At 37.3% G+C, this 20,378-nt stretch overlaps 1 long non-coding RNA gene across 1 annotated transcript in view; it reads right to left on the bottom strand.

Annotated features, from left to right (window-relative positions):
• Positions 1 to 282: 282 nt before the first annotated feature.
• LOC131737316 (uncharacterized) overlaps positions 283 to 20,378 on the bottom strand; it is a 35,325-nt gene continuing 15,229 nt past the window's right edge. Inside the window, exon 3 of the long non-coding RNA XR_009328937.1 lies at positions 283 to 3,626. This is a non-coding gene — a long non-coding RNA (uncharacterized LOC131737316). The remainder of the gene's footprint in view (positions 3,627 to 20,378) is intronic.

Raw genomic sequence — 20,378 nt, 5'->3', positions numbered from 1 at the left:
CAAGCAATTCCACCACAGCAGGATTAATCTCAGCAAAGGTGGAGCTCATTTATACGTGAATTACTTTCAATTTAGGGGGAATTTTGAAATCCCGGTCTGTCTCAAAGCGTCCGGTTAATCTGGAGCCATATGGTAACCCTATGTAAGAGCTAGATTAAAAAAAAAATTTATCATGCTACTAGTAGTGCAATTGGCTACCAAATTTTTTAATCGGTTATCACATACACATTTATCAACAATAATCAACAATAACAGATCCAATAACTAAAAACACTTCTGTGCATAGCAGTTAAACAGCAAGGCAAATTTAAATTAGAACACTTTTTATTCATCTGTAGGACTTGAGTTCAATTAATGATAATAATTTAAAAAAAAATGAAATCTGAACTATACTGGTTAATTAACAATACTGTTAACATTTTATGTCAAAATAATGTACTATCTACATGAAATCCAGTAAACATTGCTTTTCCATCCTCCCTTTCCTTTACCTCATAATACCAGTCTTTATGTAAGATTTTTCAATTTTTTAAAAAATAAAATAATTGTGTCCCTTTTAATTTTTAAACCAGGATTGTGTAAATAAAATGTAAATAGAATATAAATATTTTTTACAGATGTGACTTGTTCAACACAAATCCAAAAGCCAAAAGTTTGTATCCTAGCAACATGCTGACTTTGGCTACCTACCGCATTAGCACTAATATAAGCGCATAACTGCATAGTCAATGGAAGACTTCAGACTGGGCTATAATTTGGTACATCAATTCACCAATGTGTAATCGAAGCTCTGGAAATTTAAGGACTGATAATTAATAATCGATGCATTGAAGAATTGTTGCATCTCTACCTGCTGCAATGCTCTATTTGTGAAGCTGATGTACATTATGCTTTTGTAAAATAAAGTTTAGGATGTGACACTTTTTGACTATTACAACTTCAAAAGCTTACTGAAAAAAAGGATAAATACACAAATAGACATAAAAAATTGAGGTCAGCAGAGGCCAGTCACCTTTAAATTTCCCCAATTTGTTTTTAATGTAACTTTATACATGACCTATACCGATAGAAATGTTGAAAGACTTCAGGACGTAATCATCGCTGTGTAACTTATATTATAAAAAGCAATCACCTCAATCTAACATGGGGCAACTTGCTGAAATTTCATACTATTATTTTGTTATTTATTTATTTAGCAGACGCCTTTATCCAAGGCGACTTACAAAGACTAGGGTGTGTGAACTATGCATCAGCTGCAGAGTCACTTACAACTACGTCTCACCCGAAAGATGGAGCACAAGGAGGTTAAGTGACTTGCTCAGGGTCACACAATGAGTCAGTGGCTGAGGTGGGATTTGAACCGGGGACCTCCTGGTTACAAACCCTTTCTTTAACCACTGGACCACACAGCCTCCTCCATATGGTCTTTTAATACATGTACATACCATTAACAGTCCTTCAAAATTAAATTATTGAGCAATGTCTTCATACAATAATTCAGGATACGGTGTCTGAAATGGCCTGCTTGTCTGTAAAGCATGGAGTTAAGTCCCCTGATAGCTATTTTATTGATGAAAAAAATACAAATAAAAAAATTATACAGTAATCCCTCAGTTTACTGTGATACATTTCTGTGGTGGTATCACACGTATACAATGACTTTACAGGGATTTACTTTTACAATGCTTTTGCATACTCATTTTTACTTTACCATGCTTTCACTGTGTTTTCTTTTATCCTGGTTCAATCTAGAAAACTTGTATACGGGAATGTAAACAACAAAGTAAATTAGAGGTTGCCCTTGACAACAATGGGTGAAGTCTTTATGGTGTAGAACGTATATCTCTGAGATGAGTGTATTAGGCAGAAATGACCCGGGTGATTGAAGTACTGGGTGATTGAAACAACTGTTGGATACCTTCAACCTGCACCACCTCAATTTGATATGTGTAATGAAGAGGGGGCAACCAGAGCAATGAGATGACAAATGCCATTTCTCTTAATGATAGAGGAACCCAGTGAAGAAGATTGAATGTGGTATTGCCCTTCTCTGAAGTGGAAAAGAAGCAACGAGAATGTGATCAACCTATGGCTCAACCAAAGTAAAGAGAGGATTAGCAATTTATATAACCCGTACTGTTTACAGATCTGTTGGGCAAGAGAATAAATTAATGTTACTAACTAAATGACAGTTTATATGCACATATATTCATTGATAGGCTTATCATGTGGCTACAATACAGAAGCAATTTAAAGCTTAAAGTGTTATAGTTAGGGAATAAAACACATCAACTTTTTTTTTTTTTTTTTAAATCAATGACCTTTCCTAGACTTTCGTTGTGCAATACAGTATAATAATATTGCAATGAAACCATTCTAGATAAGTCTGCTAGAATAACAATTCCCTCTACACTACCTTCAGGTTGGCATTGAGAATATACACTACAGTGCACTTTTGGTTGATAAAATTAAACTGTTGGTGAATGCAAAGAAAACAGACAATGGCACAATGTTTATTATACATTGAGAACAAAACTAAGACTGTTAACATAGTCATTTTGGGCAGCATTCCAAACGCTTAGGAACCATGGTCCAACATACTGTATATGAGGAAGAGTTAAATTTTTGGCACTTTTCACACTGGGGTGAGAAAAGTGCAAACCTTTAATGTCTGCAAAAGTCATGGCTGGTGGGTGGTTACTGCAATCTCCGTCTGTAGGGTTTAGGACCCAGGGGAGCCTGTGGCAGGCATGGATTCAGTGTGCGAGGCAAGTTCAAATACTTGGCCATGCACTTGCACCCCTCCCCCACTCCCCCACCGCTGCTCTACTGGGGGGACAGTAAAAGGTATCACAGATTGCACCATCCCCCCACTCCTGATTTTCTACTTTCAAAAGTTGACAGGTATGGGAAATGCAGGACACAGTGGTGAGTGAATTGTGCTGTTGCACCGGTTTGTTATAAATAAAAGATTTAAACACAAAACAAAACACAAAACAAACAAAACTGCACGTTGGCCAAAATAAATAGACAAACAAACAGGAGACTAACCTAAACAACCCACACAAGTAGCAATTGTTATATTTATTATTTTTCTTCTTTTCTCTTTCCTGTTCTTTCTCCCTGAACACACCAACCCCGAGTGAGTGATTATGCATCTATATATACAGCTGTGCCAGGATTACTAATTAATCATTCACTTGAATCCCAGCACATGAACTAATTTGTGCTATCCCCATGCCTTAATACTAAAAACTATAAATACTAAAAAGTATACATTTTATATCACACATGCTACTTAACCCACACTCCGTGTATCAATACATACACACCACATAAAACATAAAACGCAAAAATACGCACAGGGGTGGGGCACCCGACCACAGGGCGGCACATTGGCTCTGACGCTTCCTGGGTGGGGGATGGGAAAACGGCAGAGATTCCTTCTCCTCATCGCGCAACAGCGAACCCTACTAGCCAGATACCAAGCACATTCTGATCTCTGTTCTCCAGGATCGGTAGCCCGCCCACCTCTGCTCCCGATTGCTTGGCGATTCTGGCTTTAGGCTTGTGAGATCGGAGGACGCTCACATGCCCTCAGAACATCTGTGTTGTGTGGGGACTCGCTGCAGAGAGGAGAAAAAACATAATTGGACATTCCAAATTGGGGAAAAAATAAATAAAAATAATAATTGGTCACTCTAAATTTAAAAAAATATACATTTGGAGTTTTTATCTCTTGACAACAGCATTCAATTAATTTTACAATTAGCTGAAGAAAAACAAAATCCCTAAACATAAAAATGTAGTCTTGCATCAATTTAGCTTTGCTGTGCTAAAGCTAAGTTAATGCACTTGCTTGTGGCCAGAGCAGAATTGCACACCACATGGGGGAACCTGGAGTGATAGAGAGATTGATAAAATAGATTTGGCCAGGAGTCCCCTCTGGCTCTCGGAGAACCTTCCTCTCGGAGGCCGAGGCCAGCTTAGATGAGGGGAATAGAATTCAGGGGGCAGACCAGCTGTAGAAATGAGAGGGGAAAGATAAGTAGAAAACTGATTTTTTGTTATGATATCACGGTTAGCATTGATAGCGGGATAGGTAGGAACAAGGACAAAGAGGAGAGTTGAGTTTACAGAGGTGCACGAATTCCCTGGCAGAGCTGGTCTGGTTTGGAGATACGAAAAAATAGGAGATAATTTGAATCAGAGACTAGAGAGAGGTCGCAGGAGTGAAGACCCAGGGATGGAAAACTGAAGGAGAGGGGACAGCTAATTCGGAACAGAAGAGAAAACCAAAGAAGGCAGACAGACAAAGGGATTCCATGACTAAATCATTGAAAGGAGAAAAACAGCTTTGATAGAGGATTGAGATTAGATGCAAGAAAATATCAGTAGTGATCAGGAGACAGGAAGGAGGAGGAGGGGGGCACTCTTTACCATCCCATTAACCCTTTGCAGTCCAGTTTTTTTGACCCTGTCAGGCTGGTCAGGTCTTATTTAATTTTGGGGTATAAAATAACACTTTAGACCATGTGCTGTTCAAATTGAATTAATGTGACTTTATTTACATAAAAGATGTTTCAAATCACTATACTGAAGAAAGAAAATTATACCAATTTTTTAAACCAAAAACATTTTATTCATTTGTTTACTATTTATATAAGGGGAACATTGCAAAAAAAAAAAAACAGTAAAAAAAAAAATCACAATATTTTTGGTTTTGCTGAGTAAACAGAGTGACTTTAGAACAATCACTCAGGTTCAAAACATATTGTAAATGAATAAGACACCCCTAACAAAGAAAAATAACCAAAAACATTTTTTTATGTATTTTATAACTATTTATTTGACAACTGCAAAATACGAAAGAGAAAAGAAAGTGCACAGATTTGAACCAACAACAATTATAGAACAAATATAACTATGTACATGCTATTCACAGATGTATCTGTAAGTATCCAATGTGTGATACTTTTCAAAGCAGACACCTATCTATCTCAAAGCTATCTGCACTTACAGGTGCGCGTCTCCACCCCCCCCTCCATGTCTGGCTCGTCATGATCGCTTTCTTCATTTTCCTCCTCTGACTCGTCACTTTGAGAAAAATGAATTTCTTCTTCACTGGATTCTTCAGAATAAATAAATGTGGTCGCTCCCTGTTGGAATTGGGATTTCTTGTTTAAAAAGAACTTTCAAAAGTCTTTATAGAAAAGCCAAGCTGGTGGATCTTCCCTGGGTGCATGGCATTTGGAGTGACGGGGTGGATTGGAAGGGACTAGAACCTGAATGGGTGAGGCAGTGGGGATAAGCACAGCAGGATCAGAAGAAGTTGAGGCAGCGGGTTTGTCTGAGGCATAGGGGGGAAGAACAATTAAATATGAGTCCGCAGAGCTGTGCGGCGTACTCAAATGAAAGAAACAGACTGAGAATGAATGTTTGACCCAAGGCTTAAGTAGGGAGGTTGATAGATTGCTTGATTAACTAAGGAGAAGCCTCTGCACCTGCCCCTTGAACAACACACAATGGTTACAAAAATCAACCAGTGTGTGCTGACAGGGGTAGTCACATTGCTTGCTTCCTCATATTGCATTATTAAAATGCCCATCTAAGCACTAAACTTGTTATAAAATAAGTTAATAATTACCTTCTTACCAGTGCTGTGGCATCCAAAGAAATGATACGATAGACCCTGTTTCCACATATTGATATGAATTTAGTAAGGCAAATAAATTAGTAAGAATTAACACAGAACACATTTCTTAAATCCGCTGGGGGTAGAGTGTTTTTATGGGGACAGGTTAATGGTTACACTGGTATACCAGCTGTACTTAGAGAGAAGACTTGTTGAGAGCTCTATTGAGGCTGCAGGCATACTTTTAACTTCTAGGTATTAAAAATATTATAAACATCAACTTCAATGATAAAGGCCCTAGCTATGGAAAGGACAGTCACAATGTTCTCCAATATGTCTGGTGTTGTAGAAAACACAACATTTGTCACTGTATGAAATGAGTGTTAACATACATACATAATAAACAGTGTAATGTAACTGCTTCTCTTGTAGATTGGTGTATTTATTAGACCCAGAGCAAAACAAAAGAAAGAGCACTCTACATAAATACAAGAACATGGACTAATTGAGTGAGTGGAAATAAGAATCTGTAAATCAGGCAGTTGCAGAAGAGAAGACTAAAATTGCCTGATTGTAGGTATACATAAATACATAAAAACTCATAAAACCCCATTAGATCTATAAAAGATACAGCTGGAAATGTTATGGGGACAAATTGAAAGCCATTATTCACCAGTGACTGGAATATTGTTCCTGTTATGATTCCTGAAATATGTATTTCTTTAAATAGGCCTGGTACAGCATAGTTTATCTGGTACCCCACACATTCAGCTGCAATCAGCTTGGTGCCCCGGTGTAACCAATTGAGTCGTTTCGTCTACTGACAGCTATATGCCCCCACCAAGATAGCTGACTTCCTGTTTCCGCCCACCGTCGAGTCGACCCGTCTATGGGGAAGCGTACTATCAACCTTACACGGCACCCTTTCTGATCGGGAGGGAGATTTACAGCATCGGTTCTTTCTCTCTTTATCACACAGTGCCTTGAGAGGATGCTGTGGATGAGGCGTATGAAAGGAAGAAAGGAAGGTAAGCTCAACTAGCTGCTGAAGTGGAACAGCGAGGATGGAGAGTCCAGGTTTACCCAGTAGAGGTGGGTTGTTGAGGATTTGTGGCACACTCCACAACTCAGTTTCTCAGAGACATTGGATTCAGTGGTCAAGTGTTGTGACGCATAGTGAAGAACTTATCTGAAGCAGCCGAGAGGAGCAGCAACTGGCTGTGGTTGAGACAGAAAGATTCTGGTTGGGGACCTCAAGCACACTAGAAATAAAAAAAACTGTTGATGTAAAGGAAGTAAGTAAGCTGGGCTTAGCTGAGTGGGGGACGGAGGGGGGGTGATGCTGGGACACCAGAATCACTGTGAAGCCCTCTTAAGGGGTCATGGGCTGGTCAACAAAACACCATTTGAAGACCCCAGAGAAGTACCCTACTCAGCTCAGTCCAGACGGCTGTCATGCTTATGCGCTAGGTAGGCCGCACTGTGGTTGATCCCTGGAGCCAGCATTACACTTCAGCTATTAACATCAGGCAGAAGGATATCTACATCGACAGATGGAAGGAAACACAGATGGATCACATTAGTTTACAGTAAAAGAAACTATGTCTTAGTTGGTGCTTATCTTGGCGAGAGCTGAGTCCAATCTCAGCATGAAGTTTTAACACCTACTCTCACGTAATGGAAATCACACGATAGCCTGTTATATCAGTATGCATTTATGTAATTATTAGTGCAGACAAAAGTAGGCTGTCCTGATTTGTCACCTTGTGGCTTCACCCACTAGCTACACATTGTTTCATTGGTTGAACTTGTTGCTAATTAAATATCCAAGACGGCATTAAAGAGCAAAGGGGTTAACTACTACCTGGTTACATAAATTGCTTTATTCATGTTTCTATGTGTTTACGAAAATTAATTATTAGTGAATACCCCCTGCTCTCTACAACAGGCTAATAACTTCCCCTATATCCTGCTGCCCTTTACCCTGTACTCACATGCCTGTTTTTATACAGAAGGAACTTTTCCTGAATACACTAGCATTTCCAGAACTGCCATATGCAAAGTGATGTTCTAAAATCCATGAGATTCCCACTAAAATAAAATGAAAAAATGTACACTTCCATTTTTTATGTGATAAAGCTCTATTAAACAACATAAATAATCTTAGAACACCGTTCAGTAGACTCATGCATGATAATACTTTCATTTGAAAGACATCTAATCAGTTCTGCAATCAAGGAGAGCTAATGATAAAGACAGTGACAAATATGGCTTTTAATATCCCACTGCTTAGCATTAATTGCATTTCACTGCAATTTGGGAGCACATCATATGGAGGGATGTTAACACTGCAAAGCTTTCAGTGACATTGCCCTGAGCAATAAAGGTCAAAAGCCTTTCCCAAAAAAGTTGCTGAAAGTGAAATATAAAAACAATCAGTTGAATCCTGATTCAAAAAGGTAAAACAATAAGGCGTAGGTGTTTTGGCCAAACAACTATGACAGAAAAATATAAGCCAAAAATATAAGCCAATCTACAGCTATGGCCACAAGTTTTGCATCACCTACAATTTTAGGATTGAGATATAATAATAAAAAAACCTATATGAACATATAATATTTTATGTTAGATTTTGAAATGTCACATTTTTCAATTTTTGTCAGTTTTTCATTAAGTATATGGAAAACTATAAAGCGGTATGTAATTCAATATGTTAACGTAATATTATTCAGCAGATTTGATTCAACTTTATGAAACAAAAATAGTTAATTCTATAGGGTGATGCAAAACCTTTGGCCATGGCTGTATACAATACCTTGTAAGCATCTTCAGGGGTAAACCTTCAATGTCCAGATACAGTAGACCAATGACAGCTACTCATGCACAAAGTTGCATTCTGGAATGCATGCTTATTACCTGTCAATAAGGTCGAGCTCCATAAACCTTAGGGATCCAGGTCATTTAAAGGAGTGCTAACCACTTTTCTGTTTTTCATCCCAATTTAGAATGCCCAATTATGTTTTTCACGGCAGCTATTCCCCAGAATAGCTCAGGAGAACTGAAAGTCAAATGGGGGTCAGATTTGGCTTCCACTGTAAGGAAAAACAGTCCCTGCAGATAATGCACATAACCCTGCATACCACACCAGCCATGCTTTTACCAGGTGAGCCACTGGGGGATCACCCAATAGAACTTTATTTTATCTAGTATGGTTCCACTTTTTTAGAAATACAATACGTGTTTTCTGTAACATGTTTCTTTAAAATATGTACATGTCATGCATATACAGTGAATGGAAGTGCTCATCAACAGGAAAGATTTATGGAATTTGTTAGCCATAACCCAATTGAGGATGTAACAATAATGGGGTCTATTACAACTGTACTGTGCTAGAGGAGGGATTGGCAGCGTGGAGCAAATAGACATAACATTTCTAAATAAAGTACCAAAGCACATAGGTTTACCCTGGATTCTATGTGAAATATGCTGAAAATCTGCCAGTTAATTCTTTCATGTTTAACGTACAGCTTAGTTTTACACAATTTGCCAGGGGTTGTGGATACGTCTGAGCTATAGCTGTCCATTTTAAACTGCAAGCATTGCCTACTCGAATGTGATTATGTCTCTTTGCATACAGAGTGGTTGAGTTATCAGACTACAGTTGATGTTAGGTGCTGTATAACAAGCAATCAAATGTCTACTGTATGAATGCATAATTAGCCTTTCATACAAAGCTTGTCAGATTAGAGCTACAGTTTTTCATTAACGCTCAGTTGATGTTTAAACTTTACCATCCTTGTCATTTAGGATGCTTCCATATTCAATATTTGACTTGGAGGAATTTAAATTCAGACGTGCTGCAGGTGCTGTCATTTGTAGAAAATGTCCCATGCTTGTCTTTTTCATTATATAACACTGCAGAAAAATATGTCTGAATACATAAATGAAATGTACATAAGCAGTAAATATGCAGAGAATTCAAGTCTAAGTAAATATGTTTAAAACTAACTGCCAACAGTAGACCTCTTTCTACATTAAATTAACTATGTAACTGGTACAAATGATTTGCACATGATACATAAGAAAATGAGAACATAGGAAAGTTTACAAAAGAGAGGAGGCCCATCTTGCTCATTTGCTGTTAGTAGCGTATTGATCCCAGAATCTCATCAAGCAGCTTCTTGAAGGATGCCAGGATGTCAGCTTCAACAATATTACTGGGGAGTTGGTTCTAGATTCCCACAATTCTCTATTTTCTGTTCTGAATGCCCCTTTATCTAATCTCTATTTGTGACCCCTGGTCCTTGTTTCTTTTTTCGGGACAAAAAAGTCCCTTGGGTCGACATTGTCAATACCTTTTAGAATTCTGAATGCTTGAATCAGATCGCGCGTAATCTTCTTTGTTCAAAACTGAGAATAGATTTAATTATTTTATCTTGTGTGCATATGACATGCCTTTTAACCCCAAAATAATTCTGGTCGCTCTTCTTTGCACTCTGTCTAGAGCAGCAATATCCTTTTTGTAGCGAGGTGACCAGAACTGAACACAATATTCTAGATGAGGTCTTACTAATGCATTGTAAAGTTTTAGTATTACTTCCCTTGATTTAAATTCAACACTTTTTACTATATATCCAGTTCTGAATGCTGTCTAGATCATTTTGAATGACCTTTGCTGCTGCAACAGTGTTTGCCGCCACTCCTATTTTAATGTCGTCAGCAAATTTAACAAGTTTGCTTACTATACCAGAATCTAAGTCATTAATGTAGATTAGGAAGAGCAGAGGACCTAATACTGATCCCTGTGGTACTCCACTGGTTACCTCGCTCCATTTTGAGGTTTCTCCTCTAATCAGTACTTTCTGTTTTCTACATGTTAACCACTCCCTAATCCATGTGCATGCATTTCCTTGGATCCCTACTGCATTCAGTTTGAGAATTAATCTTTTATGCAGGACTTTGTCAAAAGCTTTCTGGAAATCTAAATAAACCATGTTATATGCTTTGCAATTATGTTGAATCCTCAAAGAAATCAAGCAGGTTAGTTAGACACGATCTCCCTTTCCTAAAACCATGCTGACTGTCTCCCAGGATACTGTTACCATTTAAGTAATTTTCCATTTTGGATCTTATTATAGTTTCCATAAGTTTACATATAATAGAAGTCAGGCTTTTTGGTCTGTAGTTACCTGGTTCGGTCTGCCTTTTTATGGATCAGTATTATGTTTGCAATTCTCCAGTCTGTCAGTACAACCACTGTCTCAAGAGACTGTTGCATGATCTTGGTTAGTGCTTTGTAAATAACTTCTTTCATTTCTTTGAATACTATTGGGAGGATCTCATCTGGCCCAGGGGATTTGTTTATTTTAAGAGCTCCTAGTCCCTTTAACACTCCATACCCTCCTTTGTAAAAACTTGTGAAAGCATTCATAAGCTAATGTTATTTGTTTATGGGTAATTATGTTTGTTTTGTTATTGATAACACATATTTTGCTAAATTAAATACATAAAATAAATTACATCATAAAGCATACGTGATTATCACTGATTAATGGTTTGTTAGTTATTTTTCATTTCCATAGGAAGTAGAGTATTTCATACCTGTTTATTATTGCCACATTCAAACAGCAATATTTAAAAGCCTTTGAAACTTTGCACAATCAACAGGTTACATGATGAGTTGGCTCAAAACAAAAGCATTCCTTTAAAAGGTGAGTGATTTATTACAGTATTTTGAGTACTCATAAAAGATATAGTTCAAGCCCTAATTACAGTATTTATCATCCATAATGAAAGAAATGCAGTTAATCATAAGGGCCGAGAGATAATTTCATAGTCATTAATTAAGCAACAGCATCCGACACATTTATTGAGCCCAAACTGAAGCCCACACTAGTCTGTAAAATATCACTGGTAATCCCTTATGAGGCAGGTATGTCATTATGTTGTATGTCAATGAAGATATTAAATGTGTATATTATTTCTGATTTATTTTTTGTTTTGATGCATTTTAGAATTGCCATTCCTCTGCAGATAGAAAGTACTTCCTTAAAAATATAATAGTTTCCTTTGTTTTCATTGTAGTGCACATGGATATCACTTCCAGCTTCTGGTAATGAGGTCAGGTAGATTGTAAAGGATTTCAGACTAGTTGGTAGACAAACCTTGCAGGATTTCTGGCAATTGACATATAATGATGAGCAGTTATTTGTTAAGCCAGAAGCCACACCACCAGTGCAATATGAAGTGCTTTGTAAATTGCTTTGGATAAAATAATCCTAACTTTACTATGATACTAGGTATCTTTTGGCTGCATATCAGAAATGATATTGTATTCTTTGGGGAAGGTCTCATTCTTTGTCCTATGGTGGTTTCCTGGGAGATCAATTAGTGTCCAATTTCGAGCCAAGGTACATAGATAATTTTGAAAAGCTAAGATAACTAACTCATTTAGAAAAGGCCCTTGTATATTACTTACCTGTGTACCTGATGGATTTAGCTGATTTGACAACTATTAAACAACTATTTTAACACCAAAATCAGATTTTTTCATTACAGAATGTGTTCTTTTACTTATTATTATTCGAACAGTTATGATTAAACCAGAAGCTAAAGAATTTACATTCTTGAGTTCAGGGAATATAATTATTGACAAATTGATGGTATCATTAATAGCAAATGATATAAACTTAATTGAAAAAAAAATGTAAGAGCGAAAGGATATTTAATTAGCGTTCAAGGAGAACTATAGTTCCGAAAGGGGGGGAGTGGGTTGTTTACAACCACCCCCACGAGTGAAATAACCACACCACTCCATTCACGTTATGATGTATACTGTTTATATAACAAGCACAGTGTATGGAGGAAAGTTTGCTTAAGTGATCAGTGAACCCATTTGATTTTTAGGTTTTCCTATCATGCATTTTAAATACCCATCTTGCCATAACTAATCAATGCTAAGTAAACTATTTTTTTTTTCTTTCTCATGACTGGAAGGCTACCCCAAGAGCCCTTCATGGAGAGGTCACAATTGTACAGATACCATCCATACCCTTCTCTCTCACACACATTGCTGTTTAACTTTGTGTATGCACTGCATATACTCTAGATCAGTGGTGAACAACCTAAGCTAATCAGAGGGCCGGCGGTCCAGCCCTCAAACAACTCCAAGGGCTGCAATACCCCCTTTACCACATTTACAAGGCAAAATTACACATTTTAATTTAAATAGCTATATATTGCATTATATAAACATATTTTGCACTAGCTTTTTGAAGTTAGGAGTAAGGCAGGTGCAGGCACATCACACCTCAGCAGTGAGGTTTCCGTCTGTCAGTCTGTTGCGCGTGTTGTTTTTGATGTTTCCCATCACAGAGAATGTCTGTTCGCATGTATAGGTTGAACCAAAAATTGACAACAGCTTTGCAGCGCAAAGGCGGAAAACAGGGCCTGGAAAGGTTTGCCATAGTTGGGGAATGCCCTCTTTCTTCAGCTGGTTGATGACGTCTTCATTTTTCTTGTCAAGCCCAAGCCTCTGGTACACAGTTCCACTGTTAGCAAAGTCAACACTGAATAGGTTTATAAGCAATGACACGAATGGCTTCAGCTCATTCAGTGATGAAAGCAGTTTTTCAAAACGCTCTGCCAGTCCAGTAAGCATACCTGCGTGAATGGATGCATCATACTCTGTCTCGCCGGCATCAGAGCAGTTCATTGCTTCTTTAAGATGGGTGAAATGCGTGAAATCGTGAGACTGCAGCTGAGCTGACACTAACTGTTACTGTAGCATGAATTTTATGATGCTGGCAATTAGGGGAGGTAGGAGGTGATTTTTCCCCTGCACAGCCAAGTTTGATGAGATGACCGGTGATATCAGTGAGTAATGCCAAATCCAGCACCCACTGTTCATTGTCAAGTTCAGCCTGTGCATGGGAACGCTAAATAAGAAACTCGCAGATAGATGGGAGTAGTGCAGTGAAGCGTTCCAGGACCTTCCCCTGCTTAGCCAACGTACTTCAGTGTGTAAGATGAGGTCTCCATGTTAAGTGTCCAGTTGATTCAGAAGTTAGATAAACTGCAGGTGGTGCAATGGCAGACCTGTCAACTCTCCCATATTCACCGGGAGTCTCCCGTATTTTGGACCCTTCTTCCGGGACAAATTTTCTCCCGTATTTTGCTCAAGACTCTACTGTTAAACCCCCTTATGTCAGCAAACCTTTAATGTCTGCAAAATTCATGGTCGGTGTGTGGTTACTGCAATCCCTGTCTGTACCTAGCTGGGTTTACCCCCCCCCCCCCACCACACACCACACCCCCCCCCCCCACACATCCCCCAGATTGCACCACAAATCGATCCATTTCTTTTTTTTATTCTTTCTCCATTTTTTAAACTATAATTATTACCAAAGAGAAGTGTCCAACTAAACTGGCTGGTTTAATCAACAACAAAACTCTAGCGCAAACTGAAAAGTCATACCTTGCAACGGCACTCTGTTAACACAGTAAATTATACACTTTTTAAAGAAGCAGTGTACATTTGTGTTTTGATTTTATATTCATCAATGGAAGAGAGCATTAACTCACTTTCGTTCTTAGGGATTTTTTTCAGCTGGATGAGGGGGCCGCAGGTAGATGCGTTGCAGGCCATCGGTTGCCCACCACCACTCTAGATTAACTGTCTGTCCATTCACTCATTCAGTAGACTAAGCATATAGACAGAGAGAAAACACAGGACTGGAAGCTCATTAACCTGTGATGAATTCCACCAATTGAATTTATTTTTCTGTAGAGGGAACGATTCATTTGCCTCCACTTATCTAAGTTGTTATTTATTATACTAATTAATGAACTGAGGATATCCTCATAAAGCACTCTGATGCTAAAAAGGGTTAAAACCTAAACACGATAATGTATTGCCTTGGGAAGCTAATTAAAATTTTTGAGTTTTGAGAGTCACTATCTCGGGAAGTGGGAGGACCTGTGATTTGTTCCAGTTTTTTTTTTTTTTTTTAACAAGAACTCCCAAAGCAAGACTCAGTCAGAGACAGTGTGGATGGAGAGGGGGTTTATGAGTGGGAAGCTGGCAGAAGAAGGCTGTCTGTAAAAGGCAAAAGCAACATATTTTAACATCCTTTTAGCTACCGATAACTTATTTGCACTAGATTACATTACTTCAGAAGCATTGTATATTCTGTAGAAAGGGTTTTATTTTCCCAGTAAATATGTTAAAATGTAAGCATACTGTAATTATCACTATCATTTAAATGCTTGAGTTTTACTTAAGAGGCATACAGATATACTGTTTATGCATTAATACATACAGACAAACTGGGCCTAATTTAACACTATGGGCAAACTGGCCATGTATTATATTAACTCTACTATTTAGGGGGGAATTTGCCTGCAATTTATCCATAAGGAAAAATATAGGCCACTGTATTAAAACTCTACTGTTGACCTTATAGGGATATTTGGATATTATAGTTAGACTGGTGGATATATGCAGCCTTTATATATTCAGTTTAAAGTAAAGACCTATTATCTCTATTTGAATTAAACACAATTGCAAATTCTGAAGATTTGGATTGTTCTTTTCAAATGTAATCTGCTGACCTGGAGGATAATCAATTTCCCAGCAAGGCTATTTAACATTTAAAGAGTTAATATTATTGAGTAAATTAAGCACTAACTATACAGTGATAATTGCAGGTGAGAACAAGTGCCAACATTCAAAGGCATAACAATGACTGATATTGATTTTCAATTTGAAGTACTAAACTGGTATGTTACAGGATATTATTCTTGTAGCGTTTCAGTTTTGGCCAATTAACAACACTACATACATGAAGTAAAAGAACAATCCTCAGAATTGTGTGATACTTTGTGCAAAATCTATAACATTAAAGCACATTACTAGTGCCAACAGACTGGCTCTGGCATTAGACATAATTTATTGTGGCACTACCACCAGCACTTACAGCGATTTTGTTGGATTTAAAGTTAAATTAATTAGGAAAAGGTTTGCTAATGACAGATTTTCAGTTTCAGAAAGTATAAAATGTGAGTAATCAAAGATTTCAGCTTCCAACTCTAATGTGATAGACAGTTTTATCTATACAAAAACTGGGGCAGCAAAAATGCACATACACAAATACACACATCACTCTAAAGACTTCAGTGTGCAGTGCCTATATATATCAAATAAACCCATAAGCCATTAATTCAGTGATAAAATGGCATTTAAGGTAGAAATGGACTATTGATTTTTCTGTTGGCTATAGGTTCAGTGAGTGGTGTTTATTAACCATTCAAATCTGCCCTAGATAAATGGAAACAACAGCCCCTCATCATCAGTGACAGGAGGACAGACTTATGAATACTTCAATCACTGGAAGCTCATAAAAATTAGGCCCGGACAATTACAAAGCGCCAGAATCCATTACAAAAGCAGGTGTTGTATAAACACCCATTTAGTCATGGTGGGCCTTGTTGTTATTGCTTTCTCAATATATAAAGCACCATCAACACTATTAAATAGTTTTACAGTGTGCGCATGTTCCATCGTTATGTACCACAAACATGAAATTACAGAGGAGCAAAAGCCACACAGAAAATAACCCAAGGTTTAAAAATGAGTGAGGGGGCAAAACTGCACCATGTATTCTGTGGGGGGGGGGGGGGGGGGGGGGGGGGGGTTGGTTCTGATGTCACTATATATCACTATATATATGTAGAGCAGCAGGGTGGAGTAGTGGTTAGGGCTCTGGACTATTGACCGGAGGGTCATGGGTTCAATCCCAGGTGGGGGACACTGCTGCTGTACCCTTGAGCAAGGTACTTTATCTAGATTACTTCTGTAAAAACCCAACTGTATAAATGGGTAATTGTATGTAAAAATAATGTGATATCTTGTAACAATTGTAAGTCGCCCTGGATAAGGGTGTCTGCTAAGAAATAAATAATAATAATAATAATAATAATAATAATAATAATAATAATATGTGTATGTGTGTGTATGTATATATGTGTACAGTATACACACACATGTGTTCAGGTGTAACACGCATATTGTATAACAAATAAGCAAATAACAACTATCAACAGATCAACAAAATATAAAGACAAGGCACATTAATTAAATGCAAAAAATAACTTGCCAATGTCATGAAGTAATTTGCATCACACAAAACACTAAAAAGCTCTGCAATTTGTACTGTAAACTAGTGATTTATAAAGGGCGGGAGAAGAACAAACTGGGGGGCACAAGGTTGGCCTGGGGCAGCAATTGTTCCTCCTCCTGAAGAAGGCTACAAATATTTAGGAAATGTTTCATTTGTGTACCCCAACTGATCCCCATATACCTTTGAAATATATTCAGTTTGACTATTTCAAATAATTTGGTATTAGTGCTCACAACCAATGAAATATCCACTCATAAGACACCACTAAAACAACATAGCTAGAATATTAGGAGTCACATTTTAAACTCCCACATTCAGTGTTTTTTAAAATATGTATTTTGTTTTAGGTATGTTGTAATGCTTTCTGTTTTTTATTATGTATTGTTTAAGTGCAGTAAATCAAGGCATTTTTTAAAGAGTGAAATATCTGTGTTTGGTTCCATGTTGTAGAATAATCTTTTTTTTGTCATTTTAATATGGCGATTGCAGTGAAGTTCGGTGATTGAGATGTTGAGAAAATAAGGTTGTAGTTAAATAAGGCGTGAAAAGAGGCCTGGAAGCTCTTAAATTTCCTTGCATATGAAACAGGAATTTTGCATCAAAAACTGTAGGGCTTTGCCTTCAATTCCAGGTCTGTGTCTTAATGCACCTATAGGCCTAGACCACTACATAAACCACTACATACTTCTAATTGGTGTCACACCAGATCTGGTACCCTTTTGTCTGACAGACAAGAATTACACAGTTTGTAAATGATGAACCATATTTAAAAAAAAAAATAACTATGTACATAAGTAGCATATAGAATAAAAAAAAACACGTTCCTGTTCTATGAAATGAATGATAAGAGCGTTCTGTAACAATATATTTTAGGATTTGACATCTAACAGTAAGAAAATTACTCATTTTATTCACAACCCAAATGGTGAAATGCCAAAAAACTAGCATTTTTCAGTCCTGTTCATCAGATTAGTCGCTGGTATTGTTCAAACCTGAAGATTATGTTAAAACATGGCTAGGAAAAGGTTGGCATGCAGCTAACAACATCAACAATAAGGCATGAAACCAACAAGTAGATGAGAACTGAAAGCAGATATGGAAGCACTGCAATTCAAGGTCAGTACATTAGGTGTATAAAAAAATATGTTAATTATAAGATCTGGTACCTTTTTGTTTACAAATTAACCTCTGCTTCGTCTCTTCCCTCTCCCACCAGAGAAGTCCTAAACTTTCAGACACAATTATGATGTACTGAGCACGAACATTCATTTTTGAAAATGTTTTTTTATACATTTAAAAACTGTGCACTTAATATGATTATTAATATTTTCTTAATATGGGGCTTTCTTTGAGGAATTCAGACAGCTAGGACTGTCACCTATTTGAATTGTACAATAAAAAACAATTAAAAAATGTCTGATGTCTACATTTGTAAATGGGCAGAAGGAACATACAGTATGTACTTAATAACTACCAACTGACAGCAATAAATACATAACCATTAATAATGTAATTAATAATGGAAATGTCATGTACATGGCACTAATTGCATCCACAACAATAAAAGTGTGTAAATATAAATACTATATACTGCAGTGTGGTTGGTATATTGTAAAAGAAAGAAACAAGCTATTATACTCTAACCCTAAAAATGTCCTTCAAACTGCTTAATGGTAAATATGACCCCAATGGTTTGTGCTTATCTTGACTCAAGCCCACTTGGGTTGTGTATAGCCCGTGGCTTTAGCTCTCGACAAAACAAACAGCAAAAAAAAACCTACAATAAGCTCACACTTATTGATGTGCTTATTCACTTAATAGAAAGAAAAAAAATCTTCAATATCTTAAACAATAGCTAGAAATAAATACTGTTTTTCTAAGGAAAAAAAGAATATATTCTTTATTTTTTATATTACCAGTACTATTTTATTAAATGTGTGATGTTTTGTCACTTAGAATATCAGATGGATTTGTTTATTACTTATCACCATAATAACATTCTGCATACATTTTCAAGACAAATAACTGCATATTTTATTCCTATGAAACAAACAACATCTTCAAGCTTAAAAAATAAAGAAATGCACATATATTAACCTGGAAACATCAAGTTTCTGATTTGAGCTGTTTATTTTGTAAGCTTGATAAGGATAATAGTTCCCATGACTGCCGTGACTCATGGCCATGTTAACTTCTACATTATAATATAATTCCTTGATTTGTTGTTAACTACACCTTCAATGGGTTAGTCTCTGCATAGTTGAGTTTTTTTTAGTTTTAAGGCTTCTTCCCCCTAAAAACATCACTACAAATAGGCATTCTGTTGTTACAGCTTGCAGCAATAGGAGGTTATAAATTACACCTTCAAGCTCTTTATGTAGCATCCAATGACATTTTCTTAGTTTTTTGTTTTACAGTCTCTTTAAAAGGGAGTGAGGGTAATCCGCTGACAGAAGGGAGAGACATAGAAGCTGACGCTGAAAACGAGGCTCAGGATTTATTTGTTTCAATAATCAGCAAAGTGGACACGGGCTGGAACCAACAATGGTAGCCGCCATAGCGGCCACTACACAATAGTGTAAAACTACAGAATATATAAATATACAAAAAGGCAAAATAAAACTTGGTGAAACCCAAGTTACAAATGAAAAGGTGCCGTTAAAATGGCTCCTCTATTCCAGGAGGTCCTGCTGACACACCTTACTGTACTGATGGAATTTAAAACCCCTGAACTAATCCCTGCTCCCACTAAAAATGAAAAGCCTTGATATCGGCTCCACACACAGCGGTCAGAGGTTGTTGGGTGTTTGTTTCTGTTACAACTGGTTCATTGTCCGAGGAAGCGTAGACGGTTCTGCTCTGGCTATTCAACAGCCCATGGTGTGTCAGTGGTTCCCTTTTATAGCGAGACATGTCCATCTGCTGGACAATCCCAAGCTGCCATTCCCTGTAAACAAAATTCAGCCTGCAGACCCATGCATGTGCCAGAGAAGCCAGTGAGAGCATGTTGTCCCTGTTACAGTCTTTCTTATCTTATTATGTTGTTTGATATCATTCTACCTTAATGCAATTACTCACATGTTGTGGTTTCTATTTTTAAATTAAGGCTGTGTTCAGCTGTTGTTCAGGAAACATATTTCATATAGGCTAGATCAAACAGTCTTTATGAAGCGCCAGCACCATCTAGTGTACTGCAGTATATTGACAGCAATACAAAAGAAAATGGAATCCGAAGTGACAGATCACTATTCGCTGGCTCTTACTTCTTGACAGGAGGTGAATGGTGCAGGTGAATAAGTGAATGTCCAACCATGAAAAACGGTCCGTATTTAAGGGTCCGAGCTATTTTCGCCTGTTTCTTTACTGTTGTTAGATTTGTGTCTATAACTCCTTAACTCACCCTGTTCAATACAGATAACAAAAACCACAGAAAAAGAGAGAATGGCCAGCTCAAATCTGACAGTGTACAATGAAACTTCAAAATGTAGGGAACATGGGGAAAAAAATGAACAAATTGGATAATAAATAAAGGAATATGGACATATTTATATATACAAAAGGGT

Source organism: Acipenser ruthenus, chromosome 6 (assembly GCF_902713425.1).
Source record: "Acipenser ruthenus chromosome 6, fAciRut3.2 maternal haplotype, whole genome shotgun sequence".
Classification (NCBI taxonomy): Eukaryota; Metazoa; Chordata; class Actinopteri; order Acipenseriformes; family Acipenseridae; genus Acipenser; species Acipenser ruthenus.
This window is presented reverse-complemented; position numbering and strand designations above follow the sequence as displayed.